Here is a 15547-nt window from a genome sequence, read left to right on the forward strand (position 1 = left end):
AATTCAAACTTTGAATTTAGATTAGAAACCTAGATAGATTGTTTTGAGGAGTTCTGAAAGAAATTTGCTGTGCAGGAAGAATGAATGAATAAAAGAATGAATTAATACAAGTAGGGTCAAATTAGGCCTGGTAACATTATGCAGAAATGAAGATGACTCACATAAAGTTACTGGGCTAATTTTAATACAGTTTCACATAACATGGCCTTAAATTTATAGTAAAAAAAATTGTTGACATTGTTGCAACATTAAAGAATGACAGATCATTCTTTGTATAATTTAGTCAGCACAAATATTTTAACTTTAAATAAGTCCCTAAAGGCAAATCTCAACATTTTCCAGTTTGGAGAGAAAAAAGGACTATTCTGCCAAATTGCACACACAAGAGTACAGAAAAACTCGTAAAATGTTTGATTGTTTTAATCTTTAAATCTTTAGCCACCTTTGTCTGAAAGAGAATTACTTTGGCTAATGTAAAATTTAATTTATTTTAATGTCAGATTCTATTTCAGTAAGTACAGTTAATTTCTAAATTAGACACTTTTAAAAGTATTTGTTTTTAAAATGCTTATGTATCTTTTAAGTTACCACTTAAATCAGCCCCTTTGTAATACAATAAGCTGCATATTATTATGGTACTTTTAAACCACATGTCCAACTTTGTAATCGTGTGAGCATACGTTCCACATAATGACAGTCATCAAGATAATGTAGATGTCTAATCCATTTTGGAAGTTAGCCACATTCTTGCCTGCTCTGAACACAGAAACCTGTCATATGAATATATCATCCTACTTAGATTGGTAATTAGAATGTGTAGACCTTTTTGACAAATCTTAGAAAACAAAATCAAAAACTAAAACAAACAATAAATAGTGTTGTACCCCTATATGGATCTATGATTAAAATTAGCTTCCATGTCTGGTTTTTATTGTTTATGTCTATTTTGTTTTATTTATTTATATATTTATTTTTAATTTCAACTTTAATATATAAATAAAAGAGATATTTATTTAAGTTTCCCTAAGTAAATCCGATGCAAGTTCCTTTATTGTTATGTTTATTTAATTGTGTTAAGAACACTTAACATGAGATCTACCCTCTTAACAGATTTTTAAGTGTACATTACCTCTTCTTAATTACAAGTCTAATGTTATACATCAGGTCTCTAGAGCTTACACATCTTGTAAAACTGCAACTTTATACTCATTGATTATCAACTCTAAATCTCCCAAATGATATCTAAAAGTACCTCACAATCACATTCTAGAAACTCTTTGAGAGGAAACTGACATAATCAATGTTTAAAATATTTTCTTACATAGTTGTATGTCACTTTGCAGAAGCCAGTTCAATAATTGCATTTTGGATGTTAGAAAATATGAACATCTGGTGAGAAAAATCCTTAGAACAAATATAAGATAGGATACAATAGTCTATCAAAAGAAGGCGATTACCTTGACAATTCTCTTATGGTTTGATTTGATTTATTTCTATTCTTTATTTTCATTTAATTGCTATGGTTTTTTGGGGGAAGATATCTAGCTTTTGGCAGAAGAAAATCAGTGACAATGACTTAGAAGAATCTTAATCTCATGAAAGAAATAAATGCTTGTCAGTCAAGAAGTTGTAACCTTTACCTTGTTTTGACCTTTACATTTTCAAGGTGAGTCTATTATTTGGAAGGGAGTAACACAAAACTCCACAGGATGCTCTATGATCAATACAATCAACAAACCTTCACACTGTATGTTTAAAGGTATTAAGAAGATAAACAAACACATCAGAATTTTACCAGTTGGAATAATCCTGTATTGGATGCTTGCCTCATTTGGGGATTTACCATTGATCTCTTCTCTATCCTGAACTTCACAGCATTATTCTCAATGACTCTACAAAAGTAAAGGATAGCTGTTAGTTAAATATTAGAAAAATTTTTGGCTTAAAATTGAAGACAAGTTGCATATTTATTAATTGTATAAGGTAAAACATGAGAAGGCAAAATTATTTTTTAAATTAAAATTTTAGCTACATTTGTCCATATATTAATCCATTAAAATATTTTTGAGTACCTTCTATGTATATGTGACTGTTCTATTATGTGAGGACAGAGTAATAAACAAAACATACATGTTGTCTCCCCTTTTAGAGCTTATACACTAGTGCAGAAATGAATGAGGGGATATTAAAATATGTAATCAAAATTGTGATAATAATTAGAAAGAAGAAGAATATGACTAGAGCATAGGACAAAATGTCCTGACCTGACCTATAAGAAAACTTATTTGAGGCCGGGCGCGGTGGCTCACGCCTGTAATCCCAGCACTTTGGGAGGCCGAGGCGGGCGGATCACAAGGTCAGGAGATCGAGACCACAGTGAAACCCCGTCTCTACTAAAAATACAAAAAATTAGCCGGGCGCGGTTGTGGGCGCCTGTAGTCCCAGCTACTCGGGAGGCTGAGGCAGGAGAATGGCGTGAACCCGGGAGGCGGAGCTTGCAGTGAGCCGAGATCGCGCCACTGCACTCCAGCCTAGGCGACAGAGCGAGACTCCGTCTCAAAAAAAAAAAACAAAAACAAACAAACAAAAAAAAACTTATTTGAGGAAGTTTAATTTTGTTGTCTTAAAAGATTAAAAGAAATTAACTAGCTTGGGGGTATGTGCCCTGAGTGACAAGGTGAATTTAGGAGTGGAAGCAAAAGAGAAGAGACATCCCAGAAAATGTAACACAAAGGTCAATATCACTGAGATGTGAAGGAGCACGTCACATCAGGAACTGAGAGAAAACATTATCATTAATTATCAGAGAAATGCAAATCAAAATGGCAGTGAGATATCATCTCGTATCACTCAGATGGCTGCAGTTAAAATGTTAAAAAATAATAGATGCTCCTGGGGTTGTGGAGAAAAGGAAAGCCTTATACACTGTTGGTGGGAATGTAAATTAGTTCAGCCACCATGGACAGCAGTTTGCTGATCTCTCAAATAACTTAGTACAGAGCTACCATTCCACTTAGCAATTCCATTACTAGGTATGTAAACAAAGAGAGAAATAAATCATTCTACCAACCAAACATATGCACATGTATGTTCATTGCAATGTTATTCACAACAGGAAGCCATGGAATCAACCTAGCTGCCCATCAACTGTGGATTGGATTAAAAATGTGGTACATGTACACCATGGAATACTACATATCTATAAAAAGAACAAAATTATGTTATTTGCTGCAACATGGATGCAGCTGGAGGCCATTATCCTCAACAAATTACTGCAGAAACAGAAAACCAAATACTGCATGTTGTCACTTATCAGTGGGAACCAAACATTGAGCACACATGGACATAAAGATGGGAACAACAGACAGTGGGGGGGTTACTAGATGGAGGAGGGAGGGAGAAGGGAATGAGCCGAAAAACTACCTATTGGATACTATGCTTGCGACCTGGGTGACTGGATCATCTGTACTCCAAAACTCAGTATCATGCAATATACCCACGTAACAAAACTGCATATGTACCTCCTGAATCTAAAATAAAAATTGAAAATGAAATACTGGTAGAAAAATTTACAAAGCATGTGTTGGGGTGATCAGATTCAACACCAGGCCATGGGGGCTACGAAGTCTGGCGGAGTCAAAGGAATGAGATAAGACAAGTTAAGGCATAAAGTGGGACCAGGGGGCCAATGCTAGTATGGAGGCTGCAAAGGCCCAGGACTCTGGAAGTCCACACTATTTTTTGGTGATCAAACAAAGAAGCACATGGTGATGATATGGGGATTGAAAGAAAGCGGTGCATCAAGTGCATGGTCTACAGCTGTGACAGTTTAGCATTTTCTTTGAAGCATATGGAACATGTTCTGCTACTTGATATAACGGGAAACATGTTCTTCTGGTTTAAGACAATCGATCCACAAGCCTGGGAGTACCAGTAGCAAGGAGTCAGCAAGTCTAGACACATTCCAGAGGCCATGAGGGATTTTATGCCTGAGCCCTGGATTCCATCCAAGCCACGAGGGGTTTTACACCCTGGGCTTAGATTGCTGTGTGGCAGTGCAGTCTTCCACCCTTTGGTACAGAGTTTGGTGTTCCAAAGGCCATGAGGGGTTTTAGACCCTGGACCCTGGACATGTTCCAAGGCTCTTTTACATTATGTTAGGCATGCAAGCCCTGCCTCAGCTTTTCCCAACACTCAGCTTTTCCCCAACAGCATGTAGGGCAGATAATGAAGCCTGTAAAGCTTCCAGGCTTTACTCTTTAATGGCATTTACCCTGAGAAGGCTCAGTCATCGGTATCTGTGTAAAAACTCTCTGTCTCACTTGGTTGAAGTTTTCATTTCTACTAGATAAAGTTTTGTTTTCTTTTAGAAAATTGCAAATAAACAAGGGAGTTATATTTTGGAACTTTCCGAAAACACTGTTTATCCACAGAATTTGACAGTAATCAAATTTGCCTGAATTTAGTTAGCTTTCCTTCTGTCCTTTAAGCATGCATCATTTGGTCTTTCAGCATTCCCTTGGTTTCTGGTCAATGACATTATGGGCTTACCTTGTATTTTCACTGCTTTAGATCTACAGCCAACATTTTTTTTTTTTTCCCAAAGATCCCTGGTTTCTTTTATTGGAAAACTGTATATAGTAACTAAGATTTTGGTGCTGGATATGGCATTGCTTCTAGGTATTTTCAGTGGAGATAGCTAGGGATTATATTTTGAAATTATGAGTCATATTGTTTTATATACTTACATTTTCAACAAAGATTTTCCCAATTTATTGGATTTTGTAATTTATTATATGTTTGTTTTTGCTCATACTGATTTCCTGTTTCTAGTAACAACATATTTACTTATTTAAACTTAAATACATATGATAGATTTAAAAATATCATCTTCAAAATTATTTCAAAAATAAAACTACTGAGTAAACTTTCCAATTTCTTTTCTGTTCTTTTTGTACTTAAGATATAGTTTGCTAAATATTTACAGAAATTAGCTTGATTTTCAAGCTTATGATAGGCCTGGATATCCATTACTATGGGTTTAGTTGTATGACACCAGTGCCTCCAAAATATGGTTCAAATTTCACCTCTAGATCATCAAATCACAACATAAGCAACAGATATGCATTATAATCAGTGACCAATCATGTCACTTTTTTCAGTCTGCTGCTGATTGTTTACTTCATGTTATTCAGTTTATACATGCCAATGAAAGCATGGAGTTATACTGTCTCTATCTTTCAGTGATACACTTATGTAAGATTTTGAAAAGTGAAAAATCAAAGGTGGAATTGACCAGTAGATGTAAAAGTACAACAAATAAACAAAAATGGCAATGTTGAAAGTGAAACTGAAATTCAACAGAAATAGAAGAAATAGCAGACTGGGGGGATACTGACTTTGACACCATTTGGGGGACTCTAAGTATGATGCCAGAGGAACTTAGTGATGGCAAACTTATCAATATAAAATGAGAATATTGGTTGTCAACTAGGTAAGTAGGTTAAAGGTTTTATTTAAGTTTTCTCTAGTCTTCCTCATTTTCGTCTCCCTATTCTTGAAATTTTTGAGCTAAGTTAAAACCTCCAAATATTATTTTAAATCTGTCTATTTGTGCTTTTCAGATTTATCTTTCTTTTTGTTGTTGTTTCTTTTATCTTGAAGGTCTGAATTAAGTACATGTACATTAGCTTTCTTAACATTACTGCTTGGATGATATATCTTTTTTTCCTCATATATCTTTGCTAACATCTGTCTTCACAGGAAATATGTATTTCCTCTAGACACAATTTAGTTAGGTATTTTTTCTTACATTTTATCATACAATATCTACCTTTTAGTTGGCATGTTTTGGCCATTTATATTTGACATAATTATTAGTTTAGTTGGGATAATTCTAACACCACATTTGTTTTCTATTTTACTCATTTGGTGTTTCTTTTATCTCTGTTTTCTGTTTATTGGTTATTTTTAGAAATTCCACTTAATCTCCATTTTTAAATTAGCTAAAACTCTTAATTTGTGAGCATGCAAGTTTGTGTCGTGCTGTTCTAAAGTTTATTATATATATTTTATTTTATTTTATTTTATTATTTTATTTTATTTTATTTTTGAGATGGAGTCTCGCTCTGTTGCCCAGGCTGGAGTGCAGTGGCGTGATCTCTGCTCATTGCAAGCTCTGCCTCCTAGGTTCACAACATTCTCCTGCCTCAGCCTCCGGAGTATCTGGGACGGCAGGCACCTGCCACCATGCCCAGCTAATTTTTTGTATTTTTAGTAGAAATGAGGTTTCACCGTGTTAGCCAGGATGGTCTTGATCTCCTGACCTCGTGATCCAACTGCCTCGTCCTCCCAAAGTGCTGGGATTATGGGAGTGAGCCAACACGCCCGGCACAATATATATTTTTAGCTTATCACATCTACTTTAAAATAATATGAAACCATTTTATGTATAAAAAACAGAAATTCACATTTTCTTTTATATTTTTATACTTTTTTGTAATACATTTTACTTTTACATATGCTTTAGTCCCAAACACTATATATATATAACTTATATAGATATGTGTGTGTGTATATATATGTATATATAAATATTTGTGTGTGCATATATATATATATTAAAAAACAGTCCATTGATTTTTGAAAGCATTAAAAGTGAAGAAATTGTTTTAATCTCTGCCAACATATTTATTAATTATGGCACTCTCCACTACTTTATGAAATTGTAGTTTGCTTCTGGTATCATTTATCTTTAATTTGAAGAACTTCCTATGCCATTTATTATTGAAATTATCTGCTGGCAATGATTTTCTCATATTTGCTTTTTCTTAAATATCTTTATTACAATTTAGTTTTTCAAAGATATTTATTATAAGTATAGAGTCCTGGGTTATTTTCTCATTTCTGTCCTTTAAAGATATTTGTCAACTCTCTTGTGCCTTGTTTTTCACATGTCTAGTTTGCTTTACTGCATACTAACATTGCACATTATGTTCATAGAGCATGTAGATTTTGTTGTCTGCCTTTCAAGAATTTGAAATTTGTTTTGGCAAACAGTTAAGTTACTTCCAGATTAATTGATGACTTGAGGCTTGCTTTATTTTTTATATCGATGGGTCTAATATATACCAATGCTAATTTATACTTAATTCTAAGATTGACCTTCCTGGACACTCGAATGATCACTCACTGGTTATCAAGGTCTCTCTGATTAAATGGAATTTGAACATCTCTAGGCTCTGTGTGTCTTCCAAGAATTCTTCAATCTATAGTTTCCTGGCAGTTGGTCTTTACTCATTCATATAATTTCACCTAACACATGTACATATTAACATTTAGAGTCAAGAGATCATGTGTGTAGATATCTGAAGAATTCTTCTTTATCCTTGTTTGCTTTTTGTGTAATTCACTTGTTTTCAGTACTCTGCCTCATAAACTTAAGCAGCTTTTTCCTCTGTCTTCCTAACCCAGAACTGTCTCCATTGCGTTCCCACCCATTTTTCATGGTCCAACATTTTTCTCCTGACCAAAAACCAGAAGGATTACTAGAATTATCTAATTTGTTTTCCTTCTCTCAGGGACCACAGTTTCACAATGCTTATTGTTTCAATGCCTAAAAACAGTTGTGTATGCACTGTTCAAAGTTCTAGATTTTTAAGGCAGTATGCCAAGTTCTATGCCATTAACTCCTTCATAGCCAGAAGCCGTATAGTTTGTTTGCTTTTAAGCTTATTTGGTGGCAGTGTTGCTATAGTAATGACTTATTAAATCCTAACAGAATGCAGAAGTCTAATCAATTTTGTTATTCAGTTTAGTTTTGTTTAAGCTTCCTGTTTTAAAAAATGTCTTTAATACATAACAGATGACTATAAATAAAGATACTTTAAAACCACATTATGATTAAAACCACCAAAGCTGTTAGCGATTAATATACCAAGGGGATAAATGAACTAATCAATAACCACTGATTTACTCTAATTAATTATTTATGATTATGTAACTTATTTTTTTTCTAAAAATAGAAACTGAAACAGAAACATAACCACGTGCATCTACTTAGGCTCTTCTATCTGTAGTTTTAGTCCAGAGAAATATGGACTAAATGGCCTTCAAAGAGTTTATATATTTATCTATCTATCTATATATATATTCAACATATAATTGGTATGCATATATGATTAATATAAATAAAACACATATAACTACATGTCATAAGTATATATATAAAATTTGAGATATGTATGGTACTTTTAAGTTATTCTTCTGCCTATAACAACTGTGCCTCAGACTTCTTTTTTATACAAATAATTTAAGTAAAATTATTTGTTGATAGAAAAATGAAGTATCAGTACAAGTCTTCAGCTTTGTTTTCAACAAGTTTGCATCTCATAAACTCATCCGAACTAAAAATGTGATAGCTTCCTTCATGAGCAACTTTAGATCAATGATGTATAAAGTAAAAATATCAAGTACTGCAAAGAGATATTCAGGAATAGAAACCTGAAGAAAATATTGCACAGGTAGTTCTATTTAAACTAATTTCTTATACAACGTGACTATATCTGTCATGGAAATTGTGCTTCCTTATAGTCACACTCAATAAATCTGTCATAAAGATTTACTCAAATAAATGTTACATAACATTGTGATTGCTAAATACAACTATTTAAAAGTCTTCTGAATACACTTTTAACATGAAATAAATTTTAGTGGTGAGTGCCAAAGTGAAGCTCTAGAGGAAATGCAAAGTCTGTCTACACTTCTATAAGTAATCACCCTCCAAAACTTACATTCAATGTATCCCAACTTACAAAAATGACAATATAAAGAGGTATAAAGGGAATTTCTTTGACCATTTCATTGATCATTTCCCTATGCTTCTTTTCTCTTCAAATAATTATGTTTCAATAATTTGCAGCTATGGAAACAAAGCTATGTCCTTGGTATCTATTAAGTACAGTGTGCCACAACTGTGCTCTTTGCTAGAAATACACCAATTAATAACGCTGAGATGCTTCCAGTCTGGCAAAAAAAAACAAAACAAAACAAAACAAAAAGACAGTTTCACAGTTTCATTGTGTTCTTACTATTATTTGGCTGTTTATTGGCACCAATAGTGCTTTCACTTCCAAATTCACTCTATATGTTTCATAGTGATTTTCCCAAGTCCTATTTGGTCAAAATGCCCATTCTTCCAAAGTATTAATAACAATCTCAGCCAGCAATTGGGAGAGCATTGAGTTTTTTCAGCAAAATAACATTAAGGTGTAAATGACGCACAGCCTAGATTTAAAGTATTAGTATCTGGAAGAATATTTTAATTTATTTTTAATACAAAATAATAAATCACTAGAAAAAGAATATTCAAATCTCAAACTGATCTGGAGAATTGTGGACAGGCATTATTTCACCCAGGGAATTTTAAACAGAAGAAGAAGATTTGGGGGACAGTTAATATGTCAATTTATTCCTAAAAGAAACTACTCATCAATTTGGTAGCCATCACATTACAAATTAACTCCAAAGCCAATTTTTAATAAGTAATTTAATCTACTTTTGGCATTTGAAATGTGGGGCTTATCTTCATACATACACGTACACTTAGTGATTGGAGACAATTGGTATTATAAGTACCCTATGACACAACCTTCCAAAGAGGAGGCTACAATAGAAGACCAAGGATTAGCAAAATTTATATTCAATATGCAAACATTTAGTAGCAAATTGGCACTAAAGAGTCAAACAATGGGTGCTGGTAAACAAGAGGAACTTACTCTCTGAAATTAACTTAGAAAACATACATCATATTAAGTATAAGAAAGTAGCTTCCCACATACACAATATAGAACAAACATTTTATTAATCAATTTAACCATTGTTTTCTCATTTCCTCACTGTCTCATTTGTTGTTTTTATGACAGTGATAGATGCTCATGTGGACTTCAAAAAATCATACCATTTTCCTTTCTACCACTGAATTTTCCACGTTGATTCAGTTCATCAATAATACAATCTTGTGATTTAAAGACAGATTTTTAAAATGTGATTTTCACTGCATATTATTTCTTCAAAGAATGTTGTTTATCATATATCATCATATTTGTTTATCCAGTTCTAAAAATAATTTTAACTCACATTTATGTCTGTGATTATAATGCTCATTTCTTGAACTTTTACGTTACAACCTTTCAGTTCTTGCATTTTTCACATGCTCACTTTACTGGTGTATGTATTTACGTATTGATTTCAAGTAGGTGACCTGAATTATTTGAGTCCCTAAAGCATGTATATATTTCTCTGACTTTCCTTTAAAAATGACATTATGGCTGAGTGTACGTTCTTGATACCTCTATAATCTTTTCAAAAACATTGTGAATGGTATTCAACTATCTTATGTCATTTAGTATTGTTTGAGTAAGTGTATAAGAAATCGAACGTTTGTTCTACATCTGACAAACTTTTTTTTTTTTTTTTTTTTGGTCAGCTGCAGAACAAAAGTTAGATTTTATTTTCAGGAAAAGTTTATAATGCTTGTTGTCCACAGCATTATTTGGCCTATTTTCTTTCTTTTTTTATTACGAGAGATTTAGTCCCATCCATATTTTCGCCAAAAACAGGTTATGTGGTGGTCCTTATCTTGTCCATCAAGCCCTTTTTCCCAAAGGATAACTGAAGGAGATCACATACATTCCAACTTACTGAGTCTGACAGACATTCATCTGATGAGATCCTCTTCAGCTGAGGTAGAACCTTTTATTTCTCCCACTATTCTCACTATTATAACTGATAAAGTGCAGTAACTTTCATTTTTCATCATGTAAAGCGGCCATGGACCTTGATGTCTATGTTTATTGCCTCGAATGTTTTATAAATGAAGTCAATAAATCACTTCCTCCCTCCACATCCACTCGCTAGCATTCTCCCAATTCTTATCTCATTTGTTCTATGATGGAGAATGAAAAAATAATATATTGTGTGGGAAAGTGAGATGAGAGATACCTTAGTATATTAATATTCTCTGTTGTATAAAGTTATTCCAAAACATAGGGGTTTAAATAATAAAAAGTGTTTATCACCTCACACTATTTATATTGCTCAGAAATTTGGGAGGGAGTTAGTTGGTTAGATTTTGCTCAGGATTTCTCAAGGTTTTATAGCCAAGTATTAGCAAGATATGCTGTCATTTTAAGGCTTGATGGGGCTGGAAGATTCAGCTCCAGGATTGTTCACTCACATGACTGGCAAGTCTGTACTTCCTGTGGGAAATATGTCATGATCCCTTGACATATGGATTGTTCTATAGTTCCATAGATTTGCTGGGATATCCAGATCATAGTCTTGGTGTCCACAGGAGTGAGTGCTCCAAGAGGGAGCAAGATAAAAGTAGTAATAAAATGTCTTGAATGTTTTCAACTTGGAAGTCACACACTATAATGTTTACAATGTACTACTATAAGTTACATAGGCAAGGCCTATATTCAGTGAGGAGGAAACTGACTATACATGAATGTGACTATCAGGCTAAAGGAATCATTTGAAGCTTTAAAAAATATTTACAGATTTAGGAGGTACAAGTGTAGTTTTGTTACATGGACACATTATGTAGTGCAAAGTCTGGGCTTTTAATATACCCATCACCTAAATAGTGAATATTGTGCCCAATAGGTAATCATTCAACTCTCACCCTCACTTCCACCCTTCCACCTTTTGGAGTCTTCAGTGTCTGTTATGCCCTTCTGTATGTTCACGTGGACCCGTTGTTAAGCTCCCACTTCTAAGCAGGAATTTGACTTTCTGTTTCTGAGCTATTTCACATAGAGAAATGGCCTCCAGCTCTATCCATGTTGCTGCAAAAGACATGATTTAATTTTCTTTTAGGGCTACATAGTATTCCATGGTGCATTTCTGTTTGTGTTTCATAATTTTTTCTAAATCCAATCATCTGTTGATGAACACGGGTTGATTCCATGACTTTCTATTATGAATAGTACTATGATAAATATTTGAATGCAGGCATCTTTTTCATATGAGTTCTTTCCGTTTGGGTAGATATTCAGTAATGGGATTGTTGGATCAAACACTAGTTTCTTTTCAATTACTCGAGAAATCTCCATACTGTTTTCCAAAGAGGTTGTATTAAGTTCCATCCCACCAACAGCATATGAGGGTTCCTTTCTCTCAGCATCTTTGTCAACACGAGTTTTTAATAATAAACATTCTGATTGGTGTGAGATGGCATCTTATTGTGGTTTAAATTTTCATGTCTCTGATGATTAGTAATGTGGAGCATTTTTTTCATGTTTGTTGGCCATTTACATGTATTCTATTGAGAAATGTTTGTTCATGTCCTTTATTCACTTTTTAATAAGGTTATTAATGTTTTTCTTGTTTAGTTGTTTGAGTTTCTTGTAGATTCTGAATATTAGCCCTTGCTGGATGCACACAGTGAAAGAAAATGTTATCCTAACATTATCTGTGTACTTTGCTGATTATTTCTTTTGTTGTGCAGAAACTTTTTAGTTTAATTAGGTCCTATTTGTATATTTTTTGTTTTCTTGAATTTGCTATCGAGGACTTAGTCATAAATTTTTGCCTAGGCCAATGTCCAGAAAAGTTTTTTTCTTTTTTTCTCTGTGATTTTTATAGTTTTAGGTCTTACATTTAATTCTTCAGTCCATCTTGAGTTAATTTTTATATATGGTAAGAGATATTGATCCAGTTGAAGGCTGGCACCACACCTAAGTTCCCCACAAAAAGCCAAAACGGTAGAAATTTACTCTCTACTTTTACCTTTGGAGTGGGCCTTGCATTGCTAAGACTCAGAGCAAAGAGTGGCTAAAAGATTAAATTACCTTTTGGTTGACACCCTTAGCCTTTTACTTATAGTCTTTTATCTGTGGCAGTGCTTATGACTTCACTGTCCGTGGGCTTATTGAGTATTTGGGCCTGGTTTCTTAAATGGATTATGTTTAGTAAATATTTGGTTATGACTGTGATATTGCAAATTCTAGATGTCAATATTATGAGTTTTCAAATTAATGTCTTTATATGTAATCTCAGAGAAATTGACCCAGTTATTATTTGTCATATGCTTTTATTTTCCTAATAAAAGTAAGCTTAATTTTGCTAACTTGTGTTATTCAATTATATGTAGAAAAATTAATTAATTAATATTAAGAATGTTAATGTTATTCAGACTGACAGGTGTTTCCAAACCTGACACACAAAGGAAAATTGATCACTATGTATATTTACTCACAATATTATTTTTGTTTTAATTGTTTTATACATATTTTCCATTAATTGTTTTTTAAAAATGTGCATAATAAAAGAACCTCTTCATAAAAAAATGTAAATTCCAGGTGAATGTGCAAAATATATGTAATAAAAGAAAGACTATGCTAGTTGTCAAAGTATGAAAAGTTTGAGATGATACAATTATTAGATAAAACTTTTTTAAACTACAGAGAAAATGTTTTTTATAATTTGTTAATAAGTTAACTTATTTTTAACATTATATTATGATATGTTGAAAAAGAGTAGATTTAAAAGGTGTACTACAAGTCATTTTCATGAGTATTTTAAATAAAGTGGAAGGACTATACTTACATTTTACTTACTGACTTTGATGATATAATGTTTGATAACAGAAATTTTTAGCACTCTATGAATTATTGAACTATTTCATTTCCAGGATTGAAATGCTATTTTTCTTCCCTGGTACAATGTTAAAGCTTTAAACTCTTGTCAATGATGTGATGTTTCATCTGCAATGATCTACACTAGAAAAATAAAAATGTAGTTACTGACAAAAAAGCAGGTAAGAATTTTTTTTTTTTTTTTTTTTTTTTTTTTACTGATTTATGGATATCCTACATTCATATATAATCTTGCTTGAATCCATGTAATTTTCTGGAAGAGTATTGAAAAACTACTAATTTTGTTCAGATATTTGACTATAAACCCACTTTCTATGTTTTATCCCCTAAAGAAACATTAACTGAACTAGTACATATCTTTAGTAAACGATATGACCAGCATTAAGAAAAATCAAGAGGAAAATGTAAATAATTAAAATTACTAACAAAAGTACTAGCAGCTATTAGTTTGGTGCCAAAGTAAATGGTTTTTGCTATTACTTTTAATGACAAAAGCACAATTACTTTAGCACCAACTGCATACATTGTTATTTTGATTAGAGTGTGATCTGCTTTATGTGATTCGTTTGCTAAAATTCAACTCCAGAAAATATGCACACTTGATATTTTTTAAAGTCTAACTATATTCCTCAGAAAGCTTTGAATCTATCTATCTATTCATTTATATATTCATTTAAATATATTTGTACTTTCTTCTCATTCTGTTTTTCTACCCTAATTAAATTACCATACTTTTTAAACAGAAAATAATTGTTTCATAATATAAGATCACATAGTTGTTTTCAATAAGAAGTATTGTATTGTAAATCCAACTTGTAAACTCAATCATTGTGGAAATATCATTGTGGTACATCGAAATGGACAATTATTTAAAGACATTTCTATAGTTTTTAACAGAATTCAGTCATTAATCTTTCTCTAAATATGAAGCTATACTGTTACTTGAGAAAGACTGCCAACCAAGCTGGTGGCTGAATAATTCATATATTATAAAACTGTGTCTCTTTGTTTTAATATATAGTGTTAATTCTTTTTAAGATATTCATTTTTAAAAGGTATTTACAAACCAAGTTACTCAAATACATGTTATCTTAAATTTCTATGTATAGGAGATGTGTTGCTATGTGTAATGATAATCACCAATATAATGCCAAGTTTTCATAAAATATATAAAGTTTTCAAGAATATTGGTGCATTTATAAAATCAGCAAAAGTTTTAATTTTGAAAACTACTCTTCTGGCTTAGGGACTCCAGGCTTTAGATGCTAATTTTCATTGGTCTTGTACTATTTTTATAGATTTTAGGCATCATAAAGAATACATGGAAAGAGAGAAAGAAGTATGCATATGGCTCATATGCAACTTATAAAACGTTAATAATATAATCTTTCATATAACATTTGTTCTCTAAGAAATTTTGATATATAAGGATTAAAGTATAAAAGCATAAGGCGACTACTGGTAATACATAAGGCTGAAGAAATGCTAAAAAATATGATCGAACACATGCATTTTGTTATCACCTTCCCAGTTCTGGTAGGTTGCCTTTCAGCAGGGGTGGTGGGAAAAATAGTCATATAAATTACCAATTAGTTTTTCAGTAAATTCTAGTGGCAAATTGGCAAGGAATTTTTTTTATTCATCAGAGAGAGAAAGCTTGAATTGTCCCTGGGTCAAATGGATATTGCCAAAGGAAATCAAACTTAAGTTGTTGAAAGTGCGCATCAAAAAAGGCTGCCTGGAGGGACAAGGGCAGCCTTGGAGAAAAAGGCTGAAGGTGTACTACCTGGGATGTGATTGATAAGAGGCTCACCAGTGGGAGCCCAGTTTGAATTGAACATAACAATGGTTCTTATAGCTGAAAATTCCCAAAAAGTCTTGGCATC

General features: G+C 32.6%; 1 long non-coding RNA gene across 1 annotated transcript in view; it reads left to right on the plus strand.

Moving 5' to 3' along the window:
• Positions 1-13694: 13694 nt before the first annotated feature.
• LOC114671383 (uncharacterized) overlaps positions 13695-15547 on the plus strand; it is a 45739-nt gene continuing 43886 nt past the window's right edge. Inside the window, exon 1 of the long non-coding RNA XR_003721365.2 lies at positions 13695-13822. This is a non-coding gene — a long non-coding RNA (uncharacterized LOC114671383). The remainder of the gene's footprint in view (positions 13823-15547) is intronic.

This window comes from Macaca mulatta, chromosome 12 (assembly GCF_049350105.2).
Source record: "Macaca mulatta isolate MMU2019108-1 chromosome 12, T2T-MMU8v2.0, whole genome shotgun sequence".
NCBI classification, from domain to species: Eukaryota; Metazoa; Chordata; class Mammalia; order Primates; family Cercopithecidae; genus Macaca; species Macaca mulatta.